We start from the raw sequence: 18,879 nt of genomic DNA on the forward strand, positions 1-18,879 counted from the left end.
ATGCTACTCACCGATTTTATTTAGTAGGTTAATCAATAATTGCATCTGATTGAGATTGAATTACTTTTGGATGTATATTGAATTCCTTAAGAATTCTAGAAGAATTTAACTCGTCCAGACGGTTGATATTAGTTACTTTGATTTTTATAGACGTTATATCCGAAAAAGTTGTACTTTGTTCTTTCAATAATTTCATCATAACATTTTACTCTTGCTCAGACTTCTTTCAAACACTGCCCTTTAAAATAATTTTCAAGCCGTAGGTCTATCGAAATGGCTTCCCTACTTCTGTATATGCAGTTCTGCTACATCTCACCTTCCTCGACCTTTACTTCATTGGTCTATCTTAAAATGGCTTCCCTAGTTATACAACCATTTTATCCCGATCAAACGTGGGATAAATTCATCTAAAATATAATCTCGGGATTATTTATCCTTATCCCTTGTACCAAACGAGCCCTAGTGTCCAGTTACAGTCAAACCTCTTTATAATTGCCATTCGTTATAACAGCACTTCACTATAACGGCCTGATTTTCTCCAGAATTGATTTTTTATGTTATATTTTACTTCTCTATAACAACATTCTGCTTATAACAGCAATGCCATTCATTATAGCGGTACACTCTTCGTAAAATTACCTCTCTATAACAGCCACACTCAAATATTGTGTAATAATATTTTGTAAGAAATATATTATCTATAAAATAAAATATTAAAATATTTATGATAATCATCATTAATGTCATGTACATAGTAAATTTCAAGTATGAATATCTAAAAATCTTCAATTATACTATTAAGCTCTTAAGACAGTAGCTTCATGGAAAGGCTATTAAAATTTGAACAAAAATTCCTTTTCAAACGTTATATTATTAAAGAGGTTTGGAACAAAAATTTGAACAAAAATCTTTGTCAGTTCAAACGTTATATTATTACTAAGAGGCTGGAATTTATGGAACAATCTACAATTTAGAATTCTTACATCAAACTTGAAAATTTAAATTTTCAATTAATTTTAAATGCATATGTTCCTTAGATTTTAATTGTTTATCGAGATGGTATAACTAGTTATGGATTTCTTAATAATTTATTAGTCTTTTCAATTTTTAATTAATGAAATATGAAAATCAATTGGGATTTTAAAATTAACAAGTTTTTTGGTTTCGTTTATACTAGCATAAAAAGTAAAAAAATAATAATATTTTTTTAAATCTTTTGTATATAATGTAAATGAAATCTAAATATCAAATACTAGTATATAAATACGTAGCGGTACCACTATTATAGCAGTGAAATTTTCGGACAAATCTTTCCATTATATAGAAAGGTTTAATGACATATGCTTGTATTGCAGCTTGCTTAATTGTATTCAATTAGCAGTATATATGTTGATCTCATTCTCATTGTGATCTCATCAACGGCGGACATTAAGACAAACAGCAAGAGGAAGTGGCATAAGGGCTCCTTTAAATCCTACATATCACACTGAGCTAAAAGAAGTGAGATTCGGTGGAGTTCATGGAATAAGAGAAGAGATTGAATTTGCTAGTTATATTCTGAGAAGTGCAATGCTACTCCAGCAGATGTTTCTCAGCCAATACTTAATCAGCCCATATTATAGTATTTATTCTGGTTATGATATATGGAAGGAAAGAGAACGAGAACGTATCTCAATCCAACGACAACTACATGGCAAAGCTCTCTAGTAATGCTGTGGTGATCATCCAATAGGTCCTTGTACAAACACTATATCAACTCTCTATTGTCATTAGTGGTTGTAGAGGTAATGGAAGCACCTATTTATTTGTTATTATTACTAAATAAAGGCTATACTTTATGGGCTTTTTCGTCAATGGTAGCAGGCTCATGCTTTAGTGAAGAGCCATAGTGTGCTTGAGAAAGAATTGCCGTTCTGGTTGCAATGTGCTAGTTTTTTTTAAGACTTCTTGTGTTACTATTCTAACTTTTTGGGAGCTGGAAAGAAAGGGACCAGTGGTTGTAACTTGTAAGTTTCCGGCTACATACGTAAGACTGATACCTGGATAACCATGTTGGATAGTCCCTACTTGCACCAGATATTTATACCAAATCAATAAATACAAAATGTTTTTTTTTGTGCATATTTATAACTTACCTCAACACTACAAAGATTACAACATTCTCAACCATAAACACAAAGAGAAGAATCTGTCGCACCACCTTGCAAATCAAAGGCTTGTGGTTGCTTGTAAATCATCTACTTCTAATATTGATCAACACCATTGAGCCACCGCATTTCCATGACTATCAGCTAAACTGAATGGGTAATGCAGTAGATCTTGCAATGGCTCCCAATGTCAAAATCAAAGGCAAGAAAGGACCATGCAACTAGGTTTTCTATACTAAGATGAGATAGATAACAGAGAGAAACTGAGGACAACTCAGACATCCATTTGAGCATACATACAAAAGAACAGGCACCGATCTTCAGACAGTAGTTCCCAAATGATGATACAGATACTATGGAAATACAACTAGTCTCCTTATCAAAATGTATTAACATAATTAGAACCAATTTGTTTCCGACATTGGAGAATGGTTGCTATGTAGAAAACAAATTACAACCTGGCAATTGCCATATGGCATACCCAAACACTGATATGAGATAATTTTTTGCTAAAATGACTTGAAACATTTCTCCCTCTCACACCATGAAAGAATTTACAATGAGCACTGACGCCAGAAATGTCGTCAAATTATGCATTCAATTAAGATGCACTCAACTATGCTGCTTCGTAGCACAATTTTTTGGTCCCACACGATCAAGAGAACAAAAACAGCATTTCAGGTGATGATTTCTCGAACCAACCAATCCAAACTGGGATATGCAAAGTACAGAATTAGAAAAGATGGGAGAGCAAACACAACGGTGATGAGCATGTACAAGGCCAAGATTGCGGCGCTGGCAGGTATAGCATACATGATGATCAGGAGAAATACATTCGACTACTAGAGGAAACTTGGCTGTCAAATGAACAAAGAAAACAAGAGACTTGCGCAGAGAAGAATGAAGTCTCTCAATAGCAAGAGAACCATTGATGTGATTGTGATCATGGCTCGAGCCTGATGATTCTTGGTGATGAACATACTGTCCCCTTTGTCGGTTAGACTGGCTTGCTGTACTTCCTAGGAACTTTGTACATGATGGCCAGGCTGTCTGATGATGATCCCCACAAGATGAATTATGAGACTTTGTTCTGTCACCGTTCATACTCTCAAGCATCCAGAGAAGAAAGAAGTTCTTACGGGGAAACTTAAGGTTCCCTCTATAAACCAAACGAAGGGATAACATACTGCACCAGGGACAAGCTATAAACAGTGGAAGCTGGAGCGGCAAAGTAGGAAATTTCACAACGGCCCATTGTAATCCTAGGATGCAGTTTTTACAAAGGGTATGGCCACACCATAGAACATAGGGTACGTTTTCAACAATGTTAAAAGATTCCCAGCATATTGGACACTCAAGTCCCTCCTCCCTGCTGGTTATTGAAGAGGTTTCATCGTCTGATATATCTGCTGAATGCTGAATACGCTTCAGAGAGTCATTCTTTAGCCCTATATTTCCAGCTACACAATTGGATGCAAAGTTCCACATAGTGGTGGTCTAAGGTTGATGTTAAGGTGGGTAATACTCCAAGACTGCCAAAAACACTTCCTGTCAGGTCAAGCCATAAACAAAAAGTACAAGGCAAAGCTACAAAATATTGGAGCCAAAGAAGGGAGCAAAGGGAGCATAAAGACTCAGGTTTACGCAACCCAAACATATCCCTCCTCTTCTTTTCTATTATTGTACCCAGTACCACATGAGATATTGTGCGATGGACAACAACAGCAGCAGCATACCCAGTGTTATCCCACAAGTGTGGTCTGGTAGGATAGGATGTACACAGACCTTTACACCTGCCTTTGTGGGGTTAGAGAGGCTGATTCTGGTAGACCCTCGGCTCAAAAGAAAAAGAATCCACAGCACGTTGCAAGACAAAAATATGATAGCAAAATAGCAATACAAAGCAAATGATGAACTAAACTAATAATAGAAATACAGAATATGTAGCAATAAGTTCCTAAGAGAATATGGAAGCTAATTTGCTGTCACATGTTGTATAAAAAAAGATTAAAAAAGCATATCTGGTCTCAAGCATGGATAAAGGAGAATGATTACAGTAGGTTGAAAAACATCCTAATATATATAAATACTGAATCCCGAAAGGAGTAGACTGGATATAGAGGATTCATTTAACTGATCCTAATAGTTTATGATTGAGGCATAGTTCTTTGATATGATTGATAAGAGAAAGCAATACAAATAGAAGCGCTCCCGGAGAAAGTAGACTTCTTATCGACTTGGATACCGAGTTCAAATAGTGCTAGCAATTTTTTTCACAATGATCGTGTCTGCCTTCTAGCCGAGCTTGTTTGCACCTTGACAACTCCACTAGATACCTACTACCTCCCACAAGCATAGGTATCGGGCAACTCTCTTCAGTTAAGACAGATGGGAAAAAATCACTTAGTGTTTTGTCTCCACTGAAATTTGAACATGAGACCTCATGACTCTTCTCCCACTTCATTGACAACTATGACTTAAATAATTCCCATTTTCCACTCATAGAAGCATTCATTTTTTATTAGTGTCCCATGGGATTGTACATGGTTTGGTCACAAATTAAAGTTTTCAACACAATGAAGAAGTACAAATAATAAAAACCAGTAGCACTATAGGAGTATAGTATACCACAACAGCATATTCGAAATTCAATTAATCCCACATTAAACGCTACGATAAGCAAACAACATTTATATTCAGCTGAGCTAATAAAATCAAAATTCAATAGCAGAGAAAGCATAGATAGAAATTACCAGATCCAATCCCAATAACTAACTAATAGTATTTTAAAGGAATGGCCAAATCAATAAATAGGACTCACTATCAACATAAATCGGTCATCATGTTAAAGCAGCTGAAAATCCAATGCCTTGGGAGCTCGTAAACGGGAAATCGATCTAAATAAAAAATTAAGCAATAGAAACTTGAAAAAGAAAAAGATTTAGCAATTGTTGGTAGGGAGAAAAGACGGAAATGACCTCAAGAGCTTCTTCTGGCTGGGCGTTGCCTGTTGAAGGAAGCCCTATGGTCCCTACCCACGTTTACAAATATGGACACCTCTATTATCTTTATTTGTCCTTTTCTCTCTTTCATTTGTGCTCTCTAATTTCAAGCCAGTATATCAGATCCAACGTCCTCGATGTGTCTTTATTAGTCCATAAATTACGATCAAAACTTAGGCATTTTGGGTTAAATATATTTCATGGTGAATAAATTTGGAAAATGCGTAAAGTTAATCTATCTACTAGTCCGGCTATTAAGTTTACAGATAAGAGAATTTGTCAAAATCTTTTTAAAAAAGTAACTTTTGATATGTTTAGATATAAAGTCATAGTAAAAATAATATAACAAGCTATAAGAAAATAAAATTTGAATATAGTTGAACATATTGAGGTATAACGCATTGTTAACTTCTTTTTAGTCATCTAATTTCAACCTAAATAACATTTCGATGAGTTAATGATCTACTCATTTATTAATTCAACTCATTTTGACATTCACATTCAATCCAAATCGTTTATCTGACACTCCTAATTTTGAACTAATGGTATCTTTTTTAACGATAGTTGTACTTCTACTAAAAGTAAACTTCGATCTTGTTGTAATTAAAAAAAAAAAAAAAAGATACTACTAACTACGGAATACTAGTACTAAATACTAACTAACGTTGAATTTTAGGCGTTTACCGGTTAAAATGGGGAGAATGACATATATATACATATGAATAGGGTACATTTACAAAATATGACAATACTTTTCAGTTTACAAAACATAGCAATAGATTTCTTACAAAACATATACAAATTTTTTTCACTCAAGACTTGGAAAATTCGCTCAAATATTTGTGTATGAAATGTGTATATTTTGTTCAGGGCTTAAAAATTTCGCTCAAAATTTTGTGCATGAAAATTGTATGAATTATGTATGTCACTCGATGCTTAGAATTTCGCTCACATTTTTCGTGTATGAAAAATTGTATAAAATCGGTATGAAATATATATATCTCGCTTAAGACTTAGAATTTCGGTCAAAATGTCTTGTCTAAAAACTCTATAAAATTGGTATGATATATGTATATAATTGTATATACATGATGTATAAAGTTCATATTAGGTTTTAGAAAATTTAGTACAACTAAAACAATATTATATACAACTTTCATACAAATTTAATACAACGACAACAACATACAAAATTTAAGAAACAAGTTTCATATAAACTCAACATACAATTATCATACAACTTTAATACAATTTTGAATCTCACTTCAAAATTTGAAGAGAGAAACCAAATTTCATCAAATCCCTTTGATCTAATCAGCTAATTTTCCTAATTCTTCCTCGATTTGAATTTGCATAGGGGATAATATAAACCATACAACGATACATAACTAATACTAGTGAAATCTTAACCGAACAGCCACGTTATAAGAATCTGCCATGGTTGATAAATCTACCCAACGGGGAAATTAAGAAGAAAGGAGAACATAATGTTTTGAATAGTCACAAAATGATGATTTGATTTAATGATTCAGAATAATTGCCACAAAGTTATTTGAGATAACAAAAGTTTCAGACTTGTGAAATTTCCCAATCTGATAGTTGAATTTTCGGGTAGTTTGGTTGTCCCGATGAACTCGTTTTACCGCCTCCGTTTTCCACAATAAAAGCACCTTTTTTCTGTTTCTTTCCACGTCTCCGTCCCGCATAATCACCGTGAAACACGTCCCCAAAACACCGATCAACACAATAGATGCGAGAGCGACGGTTGAGTAAAATGGAGAGAAGGGGAAGAGAGGGTGGGCGTTGGGTAAAGGAAAAGGAAGGGTGGGCGAGAAATTCGGGAAAAGGGAAGGGGAAGAGTGGGCTTTTAATTTTTTCAGATCTTGTAGGATTTGTAATTAAATTATTATATTTTATAAATCAGGAAAAGTATCCTTATATATTGTAATATAATGTCTTAAGTGGTATTATTAGGTCATTTTCCGTTATAAAACGCTGGCTTTATGGAACATGAAGCATCGTATGGGCCGTGTAAGTAGGCCACGATTTGAGGAGGATAAATGGGCCACATAACTAAATCATGGGCCACTTAACTAAATCATGGGCCAAGATAAGAGTATAACAAAGAGAGTTTTGGAGCCCATCATGGACTTGCGGCCTGTAGTGCTCAGGTACCCAGATTAACATCTTCTCTGGGTAAAATGTAGAAGTTTAATGTGTCGTCAATCATAATAAGCAAGAAAATACTTCATTTGTTTCAATTTATTTATCTTACTCTCCTTTTTAGTCTGTTTCAAAAAAATTATTGCCACATCTCATGTTTAAGAACCCAAGATTAAAGGATATTTTGGTATATTATACATATCTTTAATTTAAGATCACAAAATTCAAAAAAATTATTACTTTCTTAAACTTCATGCCTAATCAAACTAAGACACAGAAATTGAAACAGAGGGAGTATATTGAAGAAATAAAGGAAGGGAAGAGAAAGCACAAAGAGGAAAAATTGAAAGATGAAATGATTCTGCACAAACAAGATTGCTTACCATATTATATATTCTCCTTCATAGTTTATTTCCCTTTTATTTCCTTTTCTCTTTTCTGTTTTAATGGGAAGCCTTGAGATTTCCCTTCTAGTTTCTAAAATACGCAAGTGACACGAATCCGCGACTTTTGTAGCACAAAAAACAAAAAGTTGAACCAAACTAGCACAAAAAAACAAAAAAAACATTAGTAAGTTTCACGCACTAAATTAGTGCGTGAAAGGACCAAAACTATAAAAATCTTGGCTGGGCGCTTTCGCGCACGGAATTTGAGATGCGTGGGGATGAGGTCAACAAAAAGTGACCCTCCTTCCCCACCACCGACCCGATGGGTTCCCGCCCATGCCATTAACGCGTTTCGGGTCCCAACCCCCCCCCCCCCCCCCCCAAAATGTTATTTTTTCGTGTTGTTTTTCGAATCCAAAACTCAATATTAACTGTGTATATTGAAGTGTGAAAACAAAGTTCTAAGGTTAGATTTTGGAATAGAGCGGCGCGAGAGGTCATTTGAAAATTCAAAAAAACCTTCAATCTAAGTATTTCACTACAAATTTTTATTACATTCTTAAATATATTATTACTAAGCATGGTCATTGTGTAAGCGTGGTGGATTTCCGTTTTGCGAATTTTTTTGTGCGTTTTTGGGCGGTCCATATGCCTTATTGGACCCATTTTTTCATTTTTTTTTATTTGTTTATCTATTGTTAATTAGTTAATTATTTATTGCTTGTTTATTTAGTAGTTGTTAATTGTTCGATTAGAGACTTAAGTATTTATTAATTGTTAGACTAGCTATTTCAATTATTAGACTGGCTAATTATTTATTTAGTTTTTGTTAAGCCAATTGTTTATTTGTTAATAATTTCTTGATTGTTTCATTAGTTAATTAATTGTTTATTTGTTAAATATACGATAATAATTTATTAATTTTTTGATTAGTTACTTAATTGTTTATTTATTAAATATATGATAATAACTTGTTAATTATTTGATTAGTTAGTTAATTGTTTACTTATTAATTATTTATACTAATTGTATGCTAACTAATTGTTAATTATTTGACTTATTAATTTTTAATCTTTATATTTTAGGATTGAAAACCCTTAGTTTATGATTCATAACTTAGTAGCTTAGGATTAAAACCCTTAATATAATTTTCGATAAAAGATTACATAACTAATATTACTTGTTAATGATTTATTTAAAATACGTAAAACGGATGGGTCACCACGATCCTTAATAAAATATTCGATAAAAGATTACATAACTAATATTACTTGTTAATGATTGATTTAAAATACGTAAAATAGATGGGTCACAGCATCCTTAATAAAATTTTCGATAAAAGATTACATAACTAATACTACTTGTTAATGATTGATTTAAAATGTGTAAAACGGATGGATCACCACCTTCGTCCGGGGCCCTTCGATCGAGGATTCTATATCTTCGGCCCCCGAGCATAGGTCGCGACATATATGGACATCACGACACTGCGGCTGAGTCTCGGTCCGTGCCGGTTAGGGGACTCGGCGTGGGAGATCTTAGGCTCGCCCCCGTCCTCGTGTCTGGATATACTACGTCGAGGCGGTATCTACCGGTGCGTCGAAGTTGGTCGGGTACGGCACGATAGGTCGCTAGTGACGGCATTGATTGAGAGGTGGCGACGGGAAGCGCGCGTTTCATCTCACCGCCATAGGTGAGGCTACCGTTACCCTTCGGGATGTGGAGGGTCATTTATGGGCTACGGGTTGATGGATTCCTTTGTATATTGAGGAGCCTCACTGATGCCGCCTTACGGGATGAGTTGACTAGGCTCGCGGTTTCGCGGCTACGGATAGTCTGTTACGGCGAGTCGGCTTTTGTTGTCGGCCACTACGCTCGCGCCTCGCGGACATGCGACGTCCGATTGGAGAGGACACGCCTCGGGGATGTTGGCGCGTGCGCGTCTATACCTACTCATCATATTCGGGGCCATCTTGTTCCCGAACAACCGGGTTCGTATATGAGCTTGAGGTATCTTCGGTATATTGACGATCTCGCCCAAGATAGGATGTTATAGTTGGGGGGCGGCTTCTTTGTCTTTGGGCTACATGTATCGAGGATTAGATGTTCTATGGGCACGAGGATAGAGGTCCCTGCATTTTGCTCGCTCATCGGGGTAATATATTTAAGTGTGTGTAATTAAACACGTAATATATTTTTTAAAACGACGGCCCATAAAATATTTTTTAAATGACTATATTAGTTATGGGTGTGGACTAGGTTGAGACCTTTTCGGCCCGTACTAGCTCGCCTCACCTCCCGGCCCGACTATCTTCTTGTCTGCGTGCCATACGCGCGGAGATGGTCGCGGCGTCGTCGACGTGTGGGGGCGCACCACGACGCACTCGGTTTAGGGATCGGCTAGAGCGCGTGACGGCGCGAGCCATTATGTTCGTATTTTGGATCCGGCTTTGAACCACATGCATTACTATTTGAGTCTTTCATTGTTAACTAGTTCGAATTCTTTTTAAGGCTTTTATATGGACGCGTATGATCATATTTTGGATGGCTGTGACGTTTTGTGGGGGCCCGGTAAACACGTGGATGTCGCGGTGTCCGTTGATACATATGAATATCGTTGAGTATCACGCGCCGGCCGCGTGTTACGGCGGTTTGGTATGTACGGGAATATACTCGCGGCTACGGTTTAGGAGCATGACCCTTATGCGAGGGACAAGCGTGCGGGCGTCGATGATGCGTGCGACTCCGTATGCGGCGAAGCGAGTCCGAGTTGGGATGTAGGATGGCGAGCACAACGGTGGTCGGACATGACACTCGATCCGTGTGTACGTGGAGTGGTACGTGCGGATCACTCGCGTCGTTGGTAACCCCTACGGCGTCGTCCGGATGGCTTAGGATATGTATTTCTCGCGAGGGAGCGTACGAGGCGGTAAGTTTTATTAGTCTTAAACTTAAACCATCGTCTTATGTACTTGCTTTGCAAATTTATTCAATTGTTAATATTTGCGAACATATGCGGTACGGACTATTCGGACGATGCGCTATGAGGCAACCTTGCCGTCGTAGAGGCCGAGATGGCGGAGTATGCGGCACGGATGATTGAGGCTTGTCGGGGCGGTATGAACAAGCACGCTGACTTTGAGCGTCTCCGTAGGCGTGTTCCGTGCCTTGCTTTGGGGCGACGGTGGTCGTGGTCGCGGGAGGCGGTGGCCGTCGCGAGAGGTGGTAAGGGTGGCATAGGTGATGAGGCTCCGTCGATTTCGAGAGATCCGCCGAGTTCTTACGGCGGTACTACGGATGCCCCGCGACTTCTCGTTCACGGCGGTCGACTTCCGAGGCCTGCGTCTGCGCGACTCTTTCGGATTATGTACCACGGCCTTCATTTTCACATCCACCGGTTCGTGATCCACGGGGTGAGCGGCCGGTTCGTGATCTCGGTGGCTACATACGTACTGGACGACTGCATGTTCGAGGGACATCGTGTTTGATATGGCACCATGCGTCTCTGCTCAGGGGCGCTCGGGAGCCCTCCACCAGGCATCTCGGAAAGGGTCGTCGACACGTATGGTTTTGACTTTTATAATAAAGTAAAATAATTTATTAATTATTTATTTTTTTTTCGGGTTCATTTTAGAATAAATCTAATCTAAATTATTTATATATTATTTCGAGTTCATTGTTCTACGCACATTGAGTCCACGGGAGCGACCCGTTCGGGAGCATTCTCGTATTTTCTTGGGGGCGAGAGGTGTTTTCTCATGAGACTGCCGAGGTGCATGTAAGTTTTTACTTAAAACTAATTTTATTCAATATAAGGTAAATATTTATTTAATTTTTATAACCTTTACTTGGACTTCGAACGAGCGTCTCGTCCGAGGAGACTACCTCGTATTCGCCACCACGCTCGGAGCCTACGTCTCGGGAGCCTACTCGGTGCCGTGGACACACGGAGTTTGATTAAATAAATAACGTTAATGTATTCAATATAAATAAGAAATGTTACTAATTATTATATACTTTTCGGGTTCATCCTTCGGCGCACGAGGTGGCGGCCGTGAAAAGGGCGAGTTTCCCGGACCTAACTCGGCTAGGTTTGAGCGTGCCAGCGGGACCAGATCTCAAGAAGAAGCACGTTCTAGTGAAGGGCGCACGGGCCAGGCGAAGAGATGATGATCGTGACTTGGAGCGCCCGGTTATTAAGAGGAAAAAGGGCGATGGAGACGATGACGAGGGCGGTGGGGATGGTATGAGCCTTAGGCTTAGTAGGGATGGTCTGTACTACATGTGGGACTATCCTCGATAGTGCATATACATTAGTGTTGTACAATTTATCGTAAATATTATATATTTTTGCATATTTATACATATTATCTTAGTCTTTATTATTGTTTATAGTTTCACATCCTAAATTGATAATAAAAAAACGTGACACATTCGAAATAAAGTTAACCGTTAATTTAAAAATAAGACGAAACCTAAAAGTACACCCTTTCGCACAAAATACTGTGCGTGAAAGTGCAAAAAACACTTTCACGCGCGTGCGTGAAAGGCGTTTTCTTCTTTCACGCGCATAATTTCGTGCGTGAAAAGGTCTTCACCTATCACAATTTCGAGTGACACATAAAGGTTTGTTTTGACAATACGTTGCTTTGCATTATTTGACCGTTTTAATACGACTTGTATTGAATCTTTGATACGCGCACGGTGTATTGATTTGACAACACGCCACGCCTAATTTGGGGAATCTACGACATATCGGCTTGATTTGACAATACATTCTTTAATGTATTTGACCATTTTAATACGACTTGTATTGCGCACCATTTAATGCGCACTATAAGTATTGATTTGATAACACGCCGCAATGTCAATTTCGGGAATCTATGACACATAAAGGCTTGATTTGACAATACATTGCGACTATTTGACCATTTTAATACGACTTGTATTGCGCGCCATTTTAATGCGCCTGGTATTGATTTGACAACGCACACGTGACAATTTCGAAAATCTATTTAACTTGAAGGCTTGACGAGTGAAAAACTCATCAATTTCATAAGTCTAAGTCTTACAAGTCGTTCAAAAAAAATCAAACTTCATGAAAAAATGTCTTGTCTTATTAAGGTTTCACTATATTGGGATGGAGATATCGTCGATTACTCCATTCGTTATAGTATCAAAACCAAAGTGTTTTTCCAACAACTTTAAATTATGAAACACTAATCAGTTACATGCAAAATGAAAACTACCCCATTTGAGATTGGAATCTCGAAATCTATCCTATATCAAACGGTGTAGTGCGTTATGGCATGCACAATATCAACGATGATGAATCTTTGAGTGATTATTTTGGATCGTTGGTATCGTGATTAAGTATTCGTTAATGTTCTTGAGATGTATGTTGAAAAGATATCTCGAAGAAGTCCACCAGTCCGGCTATTCATGGTAACACTTATGGGGACTTTAGTTCTTATGGAGACATTTTGAGTGATCAAGTGTCGCTGGAAAATCTAAGCCAGCAATTTAATCAAGCTTATAATGAAAATTGGTAAATATGGATTTTTTATATTATTATTATGTGTAGTACATATATATATATATATATATATATATATGTTGTGTGTGTGTGTGTGTGTGTGAAAAACATTAAGTTAAATGTTATATTAAATTATCTATATATATGATGTTGGTATTTAAAATATGTTACTTTTCGTGTAGGAGGATGAATGCACTTGATAATGAAGATTTTTCAAATTATTATGAGTCATCGTCAAGTGATGACGATGAAATAGCTAATAATGCGACCGAGTAACTTAGATGATGAAGATGATGATGATGTTGTTGAGTTGGTATGACAATATTTCTCAAAACCAAAACCAACAAGAACGATGCACCACCCATACCACCGTCGATGAGTGAAAACCTTGACTTCGAAAGCCCGTTCGGTGGCATTCTAACAATATCCCTTATCTTGACGGCCAATGAGTCGTGATGATGCATTTGTCTTCACGAAAGATTATGATAGTCGCGCAAAACCTGGATTGAACGAAAGGATCTCGACAAAGATCGATGCTACCTTGCAAGGGAATGTTGTTCGCGTCAAAAAGGCGTTGCAACGAGGCATCCAAAATTTATTGTTTTAAGGACATGAGGAGTTTAAGGTTGATCATCAAACACGAGATATGGAGGCTAGTTTGTAGACGACGGTATCGAAACTATGAGTGGTTGCTTCGGGAGTTGTTAAGTACGATGGTATGTGGGCTATCACAAAATTCCGCGAAAGACACACTTGTGATATGGAAGAAAATCGAGCGGATCATTATAATTTAGATACGAAACATGATTGCTCGAAGTGTTATTTAAAGACATTGCCAAAACTTGAGTAACTTATCTACCTAGTACATTATATGTCTTATATCGATTGAAAGATCATTACTAAATGTTGTTTGTTTAAACTTGTGTAGGTTCCAATCAAGATTGTATTCGAAACGTTAAAACCGTATATAGTAAAACTATAAGCAACGAAAGGGATTTCTCGGGCGTAGACGGCTTTTGAGATGGTCTTTGGAAATTGGCATACTTAACTTTTCAATCGTTTGCCCGAGGTATATGGCGGCTACTGACATTTTAATCATGAGCTCTTTGTAGAGTGGCGGCTTATAGGGGTAAAATCTTGACTTCGTATTTTGGACATTCAAACCATGCATTGATGGTTTTGCTCTTCGACCGGTGATATCCGTAGATGGTACGCATGTATATGGTGCCTACGACATCAAGCTCCTAATTGCAATAGGAATGGATGCCAATGGGTCAATATTTCCTCTTGCTTTAGCAATTGCCACTAACGAAACAACGACACATGGGGGATCTTTTTTGACCCGTTTGAAAACTCATGTTATTAAGGATCGTCTTAGCATATACGTCTTTGTCGATCGTCATAAAGGCATATTGCACAATATGGATAATTTAGGGTGGCGACCTCACTTTGTTTACCATCGCTATTGTTTAAGGCAACGAAGGCAAATTTGCAATCAAAGTTTCACGATGGCAATCTAAACAAATTGATGTGGGGGCTGCGATGGAGCATCAACAACGAAAATGGGTTGCAAAAATGGATCTGATCGGAAGCGTGAGTGAACATACGTTTGGTTGATGAAGCTCGAAGTTGAAAAATGGACGCTTAAATGTGATGGAGAGCAAAGATGGGGCATGCTCAACAAACGGCTCGAAAGTCTTTCAATAGCTTGCCGAAATCACTCGAGGACTACATGTCCGCAATGGTGAGAATGACTTTCAGCGGAGTTGTGGAGCGATTTGTGGTTAGGACAAGGCGGAAGCGAGCTATATTAGCCGACGACGGGACATGGATGCCAAAGCCCTTCAAAAATATGGAGCATTATAGAAAAAATGTGAGCATCACCAAATGACCGAGTATGACCCAATTCAACATGTGTATGAAGTTAGGATGGGTTATTACAACGGTAAGGGTGGAAACGTGCATCTGGTTTATGAGGCAACAAGAACGTGCACTTGTGGTAAGTGGCAAACGTACCACGTACGGGTGTTCTCATCTTTGTCAAGTGCTTCGAGAGAATGAGAAAAACGGTAACAAATTATGTGGCGGGGGAATACAAGGTCCACGATTACCTTAGAGCATATTCGACCGATTCCACCCACTTGGTAATGAAGCTTATTGACAAACGAGCCGTTTTCGATGGTTGCTAACAAGGATTACATCGAAATTGGGCATTAACTCACGGAGTCGTAGACCCGATCAAATGGATGTTAGTGAAAGAACTTACTCTCTCTGAGTGCTCTACATGTAAGCAATATGGCCATGACAAGCGTTCGTGTGGGCAAAGGCCGTGGTAGTACAAGCACGTCTCGAAGTAATAGAGCCTCTAGAACTTGAAGATTGTATTGTTATTGTAATTTATTATTGTATTGCTTTGAATTAGTATTGTAATTAAATGGAATGAATTATTTTTTAATTAGTATAAATATCTCGTATTGGATGAATTATTATTAAATCAAATATTTATATTTGTACATGCAAATATAATAAAACACTTAAATCAAAACCCTATAAATATGACAAGTTTCAAAACTTACTTCGGGGCACCTTAGAACCCCCTAAAACGACGATCCAAACGTTTAGGTGGAACGATGTAATGAGCCGACATTATTGTACGCAAAAAAAGATATTAAGTTTTTTATAAAATATTGATATTTTGGGGTTTTGAGACATGGCTAATTTTTGCCCAAAGTATGAAAAAAAAACGTGATTGGAAAGATGCTTACAAATAAAAATAAAAAAACGAAGGCCTCTTGCACTAAATTAGTGCGTGAAAAGGCCGAGGATTAAATTTTGCAGTTTGGTTTCACGCACAAATTTAGCGCGTGAAACTTACTAATTTTTTTTTTTTTTTTTTGTCTTTAGTTGTTTTATTTTTATTTTTGTGTTACAAAAGTCGCGGACCAAAAGAAAAAGAAGGAAGTTGCAAATATAATTTGCTAATGCTTCAAGCCTACAATCACAGTACATGCGGGAGGTATCCATTTTGTATTCATCTTGTGAATCAATAGGTTTGATATTACGAGGATTTATCAACTTTACACAATCAGTTAATCTATCACAATTTATCTTTTTTATATCCGAGGTGAGAACTACGATATGAGCAAACTCGCACTAAAGTTGTCAGAAATAAGTTAGGTATTGTGGTAGGTACAAGGGAGAAATATGGAACAGTAAATTAAAGTCAAAAAAATCCCAAAGGTGGTTCATGAAGATTCTGTTTGGATTTGCATTTGATAGAAGTTTTAGAATGACACGAAAGTAAGATGCCGCGTCGACGCAGTGAAAGCAATACTATTAGTTCCATTTGGAATGTAATACATTATAAATAATATTAATGGAAGTTCAAGAAGAGATGCTAGTACTTTTTGTTGTACCAATTGAGCGTACGGAACATGAAATTGACTACTCTACCTCATTAGTCCTCCCTTAATCAACCACCTCTCACCTCCTATCATCTATCTTTATCAACGATTTTTATGCGTGCCAGAATTAAAGATAATGTTTATTTCTGATAACGATGGATGGTGTTCAAGTTATGCATATTTGATTATTATATTGAATATTTGACTGTTTGTTACGATATTATCTCTGGCAAATACAAGTACCGGATAATTCCGACTTAAGGTAGCTGGAAAAAAATCAACATATTAGCCTGGACATGGGGTTGAATCCCAAAATCCAATTACTTATACTTTTTTTTGGGGTTCTTTTTTATTATTTTAGTCTGCCCCTTGATTTGTTATTTTATTATGTTTATGTGGTTCATGAGGGACAGTAAGTATTTAAGGTTATGGTTTATGTTAGTAGTGATGTAATTGATCTTTTTAAAGTACTAGTAAATTTGCCTTATTAAACTTATAAAACATATCATTTATATAATTATTCAAAACTATAAATAATTTAAAGATTAAAAATAGATCTCAATTTTATTATTAATACAAAATTTTATTTTCATTACTCAATGACTTGTTTCCTAAGAATTATATCAATCAAAAAAGATTTTTTTTTTTCTTAAATTAGCACCAATCACTATTATTTTCATGTTGTAGTAGTAATTTTGATATTGCATCTCTTTTCACAGTAGTAACATTTTATGTCAATAGAAAGGATGTACAAACATTTGTTTGCGGCTTATTTATTAGTTTTAGGAATGTTGTTTAAATATTTGCCTTCAAGATTAATCTTATTTTTTCTCCTTTTTTTGAGCTTTTCCTCTTATTTTTCTATTAAAAAATTGTTTGTTTCCTTCTTTTAAAAATGTAAAGATGTAATGGTTGTAATAATTGAGGCAATTAAACCGGCTCTAAATAATTTTCATAAATCTTAACTAAAGAAACAGTTACAATAGTAATAAGGTTAGCATTTAAGGTTACAATTGATGCAAACAATTCATTCACATAATTTTGCCATACGTTGTGAATTTCAAAAGGCAAAACCATAGATATCTATAGATGTTTGGTCTTTCAATTTCACAGTAAACATTGTTACCAGCAACCAGGAAAAAAAGGAGGATAAAAACATGGGTTGGAACTTGAAAGTGAACGGCTTTGACTCGAGTTTGCCAGTGAGTATATATATTATTTTTACATCTTTTGTAATTAGTGTACAGTGGTATCCAGAATGGATGTGTTGTATGCGGCGTAAATATGAATAGCATGCGGCGTAAATATGAATAGCATGCTTGGTATTTTTTTTTATTCGAATATTTACAGCATCATAAACAGTGTTAACTTTATAGAAGGGCAGTAATACTTATTTCATATTTGAATTATGCTTGATAATATTTTCATATTGACGCTATATTCGTTATTGTTTCTTATTTACTACTCCAACTTTCTAATCCTTAACAATGCCGAGAAGAATTACTCGAATCTCAAATATTACTAACTCCAATTTTTTCTACTCTTAAATATCTTTATTTTGTACTTAAAAGATTTTAACTTTGTAACTTTTTGGGATTTTGATCTCTCATATTGTTTATTTTTGGTCTATGCTCTGAGCGAGAGATTTGAGGCTATAACTGCGTGATTTAATTTGTTTCTCTTTTCCTTTTTTACTTCTTAATTTATCCTATAAATTTATGGCTTTAACTTATCAACAATAGAAATTATGTTTTTGATTTCAGGTCTATGCTCTCAGTGAAAGGTTCGGGGCTATAACTACATGATTTAATTTGCTCTTATTTCCCTCTAATTTTTCTTTTTCTTTTTACTTCTTAATTTCTAATTTCATCCCAGTGTTTATGGCTTTAACTGATCAACAATACAAATTATGTTATTTTCATTTAATATTTATATGTGGTAAAAGTTATATTTTTTAGTAGGGACAATGCCTTAAGCTAAATGTATGATTAACTTAGGAGAAGAGGTTCCGACACTAATGAATAGATCCATAGAGAGGTGCCACATCACCTTGTTTTTGCCTAGCTTTATATTATATATAGATATAGATTGGAGAACTCTCACATCATGATCTAAAATAAGGATCCTAATTGTCATAATTAATAATATTATTTGGTTTTCAAAACATAGTAATATTTATTTATTTTTTACAAAACCTGAATTTTTCTTTTTCGCCGAATTTCTCTCCCATGATTTTTTCGT

The 18,879-nt window shown here is 36.3% G+C and overlaps 1 pseudogene; it reads right to left on the bottom strand.

Annotated features, from left to right (window-relative positions):
• Positions 1 to 2,358: 2,358 nt before the first annotated feature.
• Positions 2,359 to 5,595, bottom strand: LOC132047040 (uncharacterized; annotated as a pseudogene).
• Between the last annotated feature and the right edge of the window lie 13,284 nt (positions 5,596 to 18,879).

The sequence above is a fragment of the Lycium ferocissimum genome, chromosome 2 (assembly GCF_029784015.1).
Source record: "Lycium ferocissimum isolate CSIRO_LF1 chromosome 2, AGI_CSIRO_Lferr_CH_V1, whole genome shotgun sequence".
In the NCBI taxonomy this organism is placed as follows: domain Eukaryota; kingdom Viridiplantae; phylum Streptophyta; class Magnoliopsida; order Solanales; family Solanaceae; genus Lycium; species Lycium ferocissimum.